Here is a 9,788-nt window from a genome sequence, read left to right on the forward strand (position 1 = left end):
CCTGATGCACTTAATCGGAAATCCCAGTCACTGACTCTTGCATCACTAACCACTAATACGTATCTCCTAGAGGAGGCCAAGAAATTAGACTTGGAATTATTAGTAGAGGGTGTCACTTTGTCAGTATCGGCATTGGTGGTATAACCTAGTCTGGTGGATAGGATCACTGCAGCTCAAGTTACTAATGCAGAGTTATAGAAACTGATAGCAAAATGCCAGGAAGGAACCCAAAAGGACCCGAATTTCTCTATAACTGAAAGGGGAATTCTCAAGTTCAAAGAGAGGTTGTGTGTACCTAGTGATGGTGATTTGAGAGACACAGTTTTGAGAGAGGCACATAGCTCTCCATACTCCATTCACCCTGGCAGCACTAAAATGTACAAAGACCTCAAAGGCTCATACTGGTGGAAAGGAATGAAGAATGATGTGGCCACGTATGTGTCTAGATGCCTCATATGCTAGCAAGTCAAGGCTGAGAAACAGAGGCCTAATGGGTTATTACAGTCCCTACCTATTACGGAGTGAAAATGGGAGAATATTACTATGGACTTCATCACAGGCCTACCCCGTACACAGAAGGGTACGGATGCCATTTGGGTAGTTGCAGACTGCTTGACCAAGGCAGCTCACTTTATCTTAATCAAGATAACATTTTCTGTGGACAAGTTGACCAAGTTGTATATCGATAAAATCATCAGATTACATGGTGTGCCAGTTAGTATCATCACTGATCGAGATCCCAGGTTCACTTCCAAGTTTTGGACATGTGTACAGAAGGCTATGGGCACACAGTTGGATTTTAGCACTGTCTTTCACCCTCAGACTGATGGTCAGTTGAAAAGGACTATTCAGACATTTGAGGACCTACTCCGAGCATATGCCTTAGATATGAGTTATAGTTGGGATGAGCACATTTCCTTTATTGAGTTCTCTTACAACAATAGTTATTAGGCCACCATCGGAATGTCCCCATTCTAGGCATAGTATGGTAGGAAGTGTTGAACTCCACTCTATTGGGATGAGGTTGGTGAGTGGCATATTTTGGGTCCAGACTTGATACAGGCTACTAGTGAGAAGGTGAATGTGATCAGAGAAAGGATCAAGGTAGCTCAGTCTAGGTAAAAAAGCTATGCGGATGTGGTTTGGCAAGAAGGGAAAGCTTAGTCCAAGGTTTATGGGACTGTATGATGTACTGAAGAGGATCGGACTAGTAGCTTACCAGGTAGCTTTACCGCCAGAGTTGGAAGGTACACATGATGTCTTCCATGTTTCTATGCTGAGAAAGTACATTCCCAACCCCACTCACGTCTTGACTTACATACCTCGTGAGTTGGATGAGGATTTTGCCTATGTAGAGTTTTCGAAGAAGATTGTTAACTGGAAAGAGCATATTCTCCAAAACCGCACCATTTCCTTTGTCAAGGTGAAATGGATGAACCACCCCAAATAAGAAGCATACTGGGAGTGGGAAGATGAGATATTGAAGCAGTATCCTGGATTATTTGATTTTTCAGGTATGTTCAATTTTGAGGACGAAATTCTTATAAGGTGGGAGAAATGTTACACCCGTGCCCTAACTCGGTCTAATTTGAACTGTTGTGATAGGTCTCGGACCAAAGATCAAAAGCATGGTCTCGTTTTGGCTTACAGCCGCCCATTGCCAAAGGGGGAGAGATAACCCCAAGTGTTCGTGCATCACGTGCCAGTCTAATTGGAGGGGATTCGTACCTTCTGATCCCAGATGGTAAGTGACTCGAATCCTCAAGCAAAAGTCCAGGCACGTATAGAAGTTACTGAAAGGCCTTGAGCATGGCCAAGGGTAACCACTCATGCAAGACCAGCCATGGGATAGCAAGCTGTCTTGACCACCAAAAATATGCCACTAGATCCACTAGGCCTGAATCCGGTGGGCTATTTCCGGTGAACATAACATGTTGTTGTCATGGTGTCGATGCCTGTGGGTCCAGTCACTCGCATCGTAAATAGTCTTGGATGATCCCAAATCATCCTCCACACTTTACTCATGATGTGAATGCATTTTGAACCTAAGTGGATGGGTTCTCGGGCTCCGAAAGTCATAATAACCCGATTGGTCCAAATAGGGTCCAACCAAACAAACCCTAAGGTCCATTTTAATTTATAAGTTAGAAATAAGGAATTCATTTCCTCATTTCTATTTTGTCCAACATAAGGAAGGAGAGAAAAAGGAGAAGAAGGAAGAAGAAGAAGGAGAAGGCTTACCTTAGTGCCGGCTACCGCCAAGTTACTGGAATCACTGTCGGAGGCAAGTACACTCACTTTCACCACTCTCTTTCTTCACTTTGACCTAGAAAAAGCTAGGTATGGATGGAATCTTAGTGTACAAATCATGTTAAGGTCATAGAATACATGTTCTACCCTCCTGGTGTTGTTGTCGAGCTCAAACCAAGCCCGGTGAGCTTCGGCAACATGTATTGCCAAAAGACCAATTACGGTTTTGATTGTTCGATCGTCGTATCTCCCAAACAACTAGGTGGAATCAAGATTTTATTAGCTTAGAATTATGCTGGGAACATCCCCTACAAACTCCATAGAATAAATCCTGGTGATCGGGCCAGAGCCGAAAAGCCCCAAAATGGCTAGACTGTCTTAAACCACCACCAAAAACAACCCACCGGATCCACTGGGTCTACTTTTGGTGGCATATTTTCAGTGGACCACTAAGCCTTAGGAGCTCTCTATCAGTTTCACCAAAAATAAGATTGATATTTTTGGTGAAAATTCCCTGTTTCCAATGGGTGTTTCAGTGACATTACTATCACTGATGGGTTTTGTTTGTACCCTTTGGGGGTGATCCATATGGGTTCCTCCTGATATTTTTGACACGTACTGATGTACGATTGTCCTTGTGTCTAGGACAATGATGCGCATGAGCCCTGAGTTAAAAAATGAGTGGATTGATCGTGGCCTTATCTAAACCTTAACACAAGCAGAGATCAACAAGGTGAGGGATGGTTGTTTTATTTTGGATTTTTTAATTATTATAGAATTGTTCACATGCGTAGATTTAATATACTTATTTGTATTGCTCACATGATGATGGCGTGGCCGAGGTGGTACCAGTGCTGTGATTGCCATGTGTATGTTGTATTCATACATTGATTATGTGCATTAGAGTTAGTTATAGTCATAGATTGCACCTTGTGGCCAAGGTCTCGCTGGTACCGCGTACCCCAGGACGGCGTTTGGAAATGGATACGCTTCGTGGCCGATGATTGGTACTGGTGTCACGTAGTCCATACTCAACTGTGATATGTATGATAGATTAGGTAAACGGCCTTGGGTTTCACTTTGTGGTCAAGGTCTCGCTGGTATCGTGTACCCAGGATTGTATTTGGAGATGATTATACTTTGTGGCCAAGGTCTTGCTGGTATCGTGTAATTCCTACTAATTGTATCACTATGAAGGCATATAGCTATATGTGGTTAGGTATCACTCCCTATGCTATGAAACCTTACCAACAGGGGTTGAGATGTTGGATAACCCATCATGGTATGTTTGATGTCTCTTTCCGAAATGCGACACCCTCAGTACGATATGATTGTAGCCGGAGGCAGGAACCTGTTCGGCATGGCTGATGTGTTACCGGTGTCGTGACTATCAAGAGGAGGTTATCAGGGGTGTGCTAGGTGACCCATGGATGCATACGGGGTTCTATTCATGGCTAGGGTTTTTATCCTTGCATAGTCGATGGCGGTTTCAAGATGAAGGATACAACCTAATGCACCGTAATAGCATTTACCAGACTTTGTTTGTATTGTTAGGTAGATAATAAATAAATGAACTGCATCCCGAGCATCATGGACTAAGTGTTTAATTTTTGCTATCATGCATCATGAATTATTATTACTACTATCTTACTTCAATGTGCTTGACCCACCCCTCACTGAGCAAGTTAGAAAGCTCACCCCACGTATACACACATTTTAGATGATGATGCAGGTACGGTTGTGCCTGTGGTTAGTGACTCTTTTTCCTCCAGACTTGAGTACGGAGTGAGTGACTGGTGGATGCCGAAAGCGGAGGAGCATGGCCAGGACTATGCTTCTGACTTTTGTGCATATGCGACACCATGAGGTGTTCGGTGTATTTTTTATTATGTTGATACCGGTCTATAAATATTATGTTTTAAACTTGATATATGTAAGTCTTGAAGGATTGTAAATAGAATAACTTAGTTAACAATATTATGTTTATCAAATTTCCCCATTTATATCTGATGATTTCACTATTATACTCTTATTCTACTGCTTTTGGTTGGTTATGATGTGAGATTTTGAAATGTTAAGGTACTGCAATCAGTAATCCTGGTAGGTTTATTAGATGGGTACGTGTCTTACTCACACCTCGGTATTCCTAATGGTAAGTTGGGTCTACTAGAATTGGGGTGTGACATAATGGCCTTTCATGCCCAATGACGATTCTTGAGGGACACAAGCTATGATGATCTTTTAAGATACTTTGATTATTAATTGAGGAACCAATTTATTACATTTATATGGTTGAGACCACACTTGCACATGTCAAGTTGCCTATATATCCCTCAAAAGGAATCAAGTCTGACGTAGTTCAGGCTCTTCACCCTTTCAGACAAAATATTTCTTCAGGTTAACCAGTCCGGGTATTTCTTCGCTATTGTGGTCTATGAGTTTCACAGCTTTGCGTGATTGAATTTCTTTGACAGTGAATGAGCCGCTCCAGTTGGGCCTGAATTTTTCTCTTGGGTTATGAATAGGGGCTCCTTATTCTTGAAGAACAAGTTAGCCCACCTCTATGTGGTGGGGCTTCAAATTTTTGTTAAAGGCCCTGGCCATTCTCAGTTGATACTTTTTCAGATTATCCATGGCCTTCATGCACCTTACATCAATAAAATTAAGCTCGTCATGTCGGGCCTTCACCCACTCTCCTTTAGGTAGCTAACTATCAAGAAGCACCCTTGGGGATTATACCAGGATCTCCACTGGTAGAACCGCCACAACCCCATATACCAAAGAGAAAGGGGTGGCCCTTGTCGAGGATCATATAGAAGTTTGGTATGCCCATAAGGTAAGGGGTAACTTATCAACCCAATCTTTGTGTGTTTTCGCCACTTTCTGCAGGGTGACTTTGATGTTCTTATTGGCTGCTTCTACTGTTCCATTGGTCTATGGCCTATAAGTGGTAGAGCAATGCCTTCTGATACCGAACTTCGTACAGATTTTATCATCCTTACCCCAGAAATGGGATCCTTGATCTGATAACAATTCTTGAGGTACTCCATATTGGGAAATGATATTCTCTTGGATGAATTTTTCCACCTTAGCAGATGTGAGGACCGCATAGGACTGAGCTTCTACACACTTGGTGAAATAATCAATGACTACTAAAATGAACACATGACCATTAGATGCTTTGGGATTGACCTTTCCAATGATATTGATGCCCCAAGTGGAGAATGGCTAAGGTGAACTGAGCGAATGCAACTCTGTTGGTGGGATATGTATGATGTTAGAAAATATCTAACACTTGTGGCATTTCTTAACAAAGTCCACACAATCTGCGTCCATTGTGTTCCAGTAATATCCTAGCCTGAGGATCTTCTTAGATAACATCTTGGCATTCATGTGGGGTCCACAAAAACCTTGATGAATTTCTTCTATGATGGTTGTAGCTTGTTCCTTATCCACACACAGCAACTGTATTCCTTCATAGGATCTCTTGTATAACAAATCTCTTGAAGAATAAACTGGGTGGCATATCTTCTCAGAAACTTCTTTTCTCTGTCACTTGCTTCAACTGGGTACTTCCTTTCCCTGATGAAATCCACTATGTGAGCGAACCAAGATTGACCATCCACAAGGAGAGTGTTCACCGAATTCTGATAAATGGACTTGCTTCTTCGTTCCACCAAGAATGGTCGAGCCCTAGCCATAGGGTTGCATTCTACCATGGAAGCCAAGGTCGTAAGGGCATCAGCAAACCTGTTGTTATCTCTTTTGAAGTATTCGAATGAGATCTTCTCAAAATGTTCAATCACTTCTTTCAGATGTTCTTGATATGGCTTCAACTTTTCATCTCTGGTTTTCCACTTTCCTTGCATCTGACAAATGACAATCGATGAATCTCCATACACCTTGATCCTTGTAACCCCAATAGTTAAGGTTGTTTCTAGTCCCAAAGATAAGCTTCATATTCAGCAATGTTGTTGGTATAGGGGAAATTGAGGCAGAATGATGAAGGAAAATAAAGACCATCAGGAGTGACAAGCAATATTCCCTCACAACATCCGTTCTAATTGACTATTCCATCAAAGAATAACCGCCATTCATTAACTATGTCTTCTTCATCTATCACTGTGATTCTTTCATCAGAAAAGGCATCATCTAAGGATCTTCCATCTTCTGTGGGGTGGGCAGCCAAATGATCGGCTATGGGCTACCCCTTGATAGATTTCTGAGTAACATAAGTGATGTCAAATTCTGATAGTAAAAGCAACCAATGGGCCATCTTTCCTGCTAAGGCTGGTTTCTCAAAGAGGTATTTGCTAGGATCCATTCTTGAGATCTAGTGCACTGGATAGGAAACCATATACTGTCGTAACCTTTTCGTTACCCAAATCAATGTAGCACAGGTTATTTCCAAAGATTTGTGATGAGCACATTTATGTATGAAATCTAGGGTAATAAAACATGCATTTTATATATTTAGAATGGAGCTACCTTGGGTTTTACTCTCTTTTTACAGGTTTTGTATTTTAAAGACTTTAAGCATTATCGGGCATCATATCTCACCAACAACAACTACCTAGTGTAGTTGGTGAGCTATGGTGTGTAAAATTCCCTTGCTTACTAGGAGGTCTTAAGTTCGAATCTCATGGTTGTCTGTTTTTGGAGAATTTTGTTGAAGATTTCCTACTTTTCACTCACTTAAAGCACTAAGGGAATGGAGGGGATTTCCACATCAAATTAGAAGTAAGAAAAATCGTGGGAGAGGTTTCCTACGCAAAAAGAGAAAAAAAAAAAAAAAAGAAAAAAAAAGGAGAAATAATCTTATCCATCTCTCTCTCCTCCACATCATCACCAAATTGTCTAATCACACAAGAAGAAAACCCTCCTTGGAGAGGAAAATAAGAGACAAAATAAATTTAAAAAAAAAAAAAAGGAAAGAAAATAAGTAAAAAAAAATCATAGCAAATTTCTCCAAGTTTATTTGTCTCTTCTCTCTCCTCCACCTTAGCACTTTTGGTCTCAAAAGATCTCACTACCAATTGTGTGTTTTTCCCTTTTAGGAAAGAGAAATTTGTTACTCTACCTCCCCATTCCCAATAAATACAACTCATGTAAGAGGAGGGGGGACAATTCATTCTTCTTCTAAGTTTTTTTTTTTTTTTAGTTGCTCTATCTCTTTCTCTAGCTCTAGTTTTAGGTATATGCTTTAAACACTTTTGTAAGTTCTTTTTATTCAATTAATGCAAGCACTTTTGTTTTTGATTCAGTCTTTTATTTTTATTGTTTAAGTAATTCAAGTTGTAATTTTCAAGTTCTAGTTTTAGGCTTAGTTCTAGGTGATAAGAACAAGCTATGAAGCATGTCTTTCAAGTTCAATTTTTTTTTTCAGATTTGTTTTCTCTAAGTACTAGAAATTTCAGATTTGGTTTATTTCAGATCTGTTTTTAGTAGTAGTAGTATCTCAAATCGATTAAGTTTTCAGGTCAAGGGTTGAAGTTCAAGTAAGTAGGCTCCTTCAGTAGACTTCTCTCCCCCCTCTCATTCCCTCTTCTGACTACCCTTTCTTTCTTAATTTAAGATTTTAATTTTAGTCGTTATATTATTGCTATTCCTTTCTGCCAAGGTTCATTGCTAGTGTATGTGTTGGCTTTGCCCCTCTTAGCCATAGAACCATTAATTTATTGCTTTTATTTTAATTGTCTCCCTTTTCTTAAAGCCAAATAGAGTAACCCTTGTAAGAGTAACTCTCTGGTCAAGTAGGGAAGCTCATAGCATGATGCATCCCTCGGGCTAAGTAGAGAAATCGACTTGTGAGTCTCTCTCTAGCTTTATCCCCTTTCTTTTACTTTATTTTTATTTCATCATTTTTTTTCTTTATTATTTTTTTTGTAATTACGTGGGTTGTTTATTTTCAGTTATTTATTTATTTATTTTTAATTGTGTGGCTTGCGTCTTTAAATTCTTAGATGACGAATGGTTAGGATGTTATTTTAGATTCATATGTTTAGGACGATAATTAGAATTAGATAACAACCATTAATTAGTTCACTCTCGCATTATTAAAAGAAAAAAATAAAAATAAAGTGATTACTCTCCCTGTGTTTGACCAGTAGCTGCACTGATCCGTACGCTTGCGGTTAAATTTTAAAATCTCAATCAAGTTTTTGGCGTCGTTGCTGGGGAGACAGTTCCATGTTATTTTTCACTTTCTTTTGGTAAATTGGAGTGCTTTGTTTGCTTTGTTTTGTTTTTCCTTTTCTTTTATTGAATTCCTGAGAAGAACAACTTGTAATAATAGTTCTATCGGTGGAGGTCGTCATGCCTCACAGTATGATAAAGACAAGTTTTGCCCTGTAGCAGTACCTCAGGAATTGACATGAGCAACCCCGGATCCCTACCGGTAAGCTCCCAAAAAGCCAAAAAAATCAAAAAAATCATAAAAAAAATTATAAAAAAAAAGTTTTGCTATCCATTCTTTTGTGCTTGTCTTACTCTAGTTGTGGGTAGTTTTCTGTTGTATGAGGGTTAGGTGGGTACGTAATACTAAGAATCGGTTAGAAAGAAGAGATCCAACAAGTAGTGACCCTATATGTTTGCTCTATTTAAAACCCTTCAATATGGGGGACTAACAGCAAAACCCTTCACCTAAATCTCTAAAAGATAGGTACCCTGCTAGAACAACCCAACCTTCCTGCATAGTTCTACCACAAGCCCAGGGCAATAATTTTGAACTCAAATCTCAATACATCACTATGTTACCTCACTTCCATGGGCTGATCTCTGAGGATGCATATCTATTTCTAAGGGAATTTGAAGAGGTATGTGTTCTAATTAAGATCCAACAGCTTTCTGATGATGTTGTTAAGCTTAGGTTTATCACTTTTGCATTAAAAGACAAAACTAAGAAGTGGTTGTATGGGTTACCCACAAATTCCATAATCTCATGGGAACAGTTCACAGTTGTCTTCCTTAAGAAGTTTTTCCCAACTCACAACACCAATAAGCTTAGAAGTGATATCCTTCAGTTTAGGCAAAAGCCTAGTGAGTCATTTTCCAAACTTATGGAGAGATTCAAGGATCTACTCCAAGAATGCCCTCAGCATGGCCTAGACCTATGATATTTATGTCAAATAATTTATGAGGGTATTGATTACCCAACTAAAAAAATAATAGAGTCTATATGCCCTGAGGGATTCACATCCTTTATAGATGAAGGAAAGGTATGGGAATTCTTACTTGACTTAGCTGACAAAATCCGTGAGTGGAAATCAACCTAAGTGAGTGAAAGAACCATAGGAGGAAAATGATATTTTGTGGATGGGATAGTAGCCAAGGAATCCCATTTGGATAGCCTAATCAAGAGAATTGAGGCTATTGTTCCTAGAGAGCCATCATCAGTCAATTTGGTTAAGATTTGTGCTTGGTGTCAGTCCCCTGGACATCTCATAGAAGAATGTCCCAATACCTTTGGGGGCACTTCTAATGATAGTGTTAATTCCTTATACCAAAATAATCCATATAGTAATACCGACAATCCAGGA

The 9,788-nt window shown here is 39.7% G+C and overlaps 1 non-coding gene across 1 annotated transcript; it reads right to left on the reverse strand.

Moving 5' to 3' along the window:
- Positions 1-9,248: 9,248 nt before the first annotated feature.
- LOC122070757 lies at positions 9,249-9,355 on the reverse strand. Its single transcript, XR_006137959.1, has one exon. It is a non-coding gene; the product is annotated as a small nucleolar RNA R71 (small nucleolar RNA).
- Between the last annotated feature and the right edge of the window lie 433 nt (positions 9,356-9,788).

This window comes from Macadamia integrifolia, unplaced genomic scaffold (assembly GCF_013358625.1).
Source record: "Macadamia integrifolia cultivar HAES 741 unplaced genomic scaffold, SCU_Mint_v3 scaffold995, whole genome shotgun sequence".
Classification (NCBI taxonomy): domain Eukaryota; kingdom Viridiplantae; phylum Streptophyta; class Magnoliopsida; order Proteales; family Proteaceae; genus Macadamia; species Macadamia integrifolia.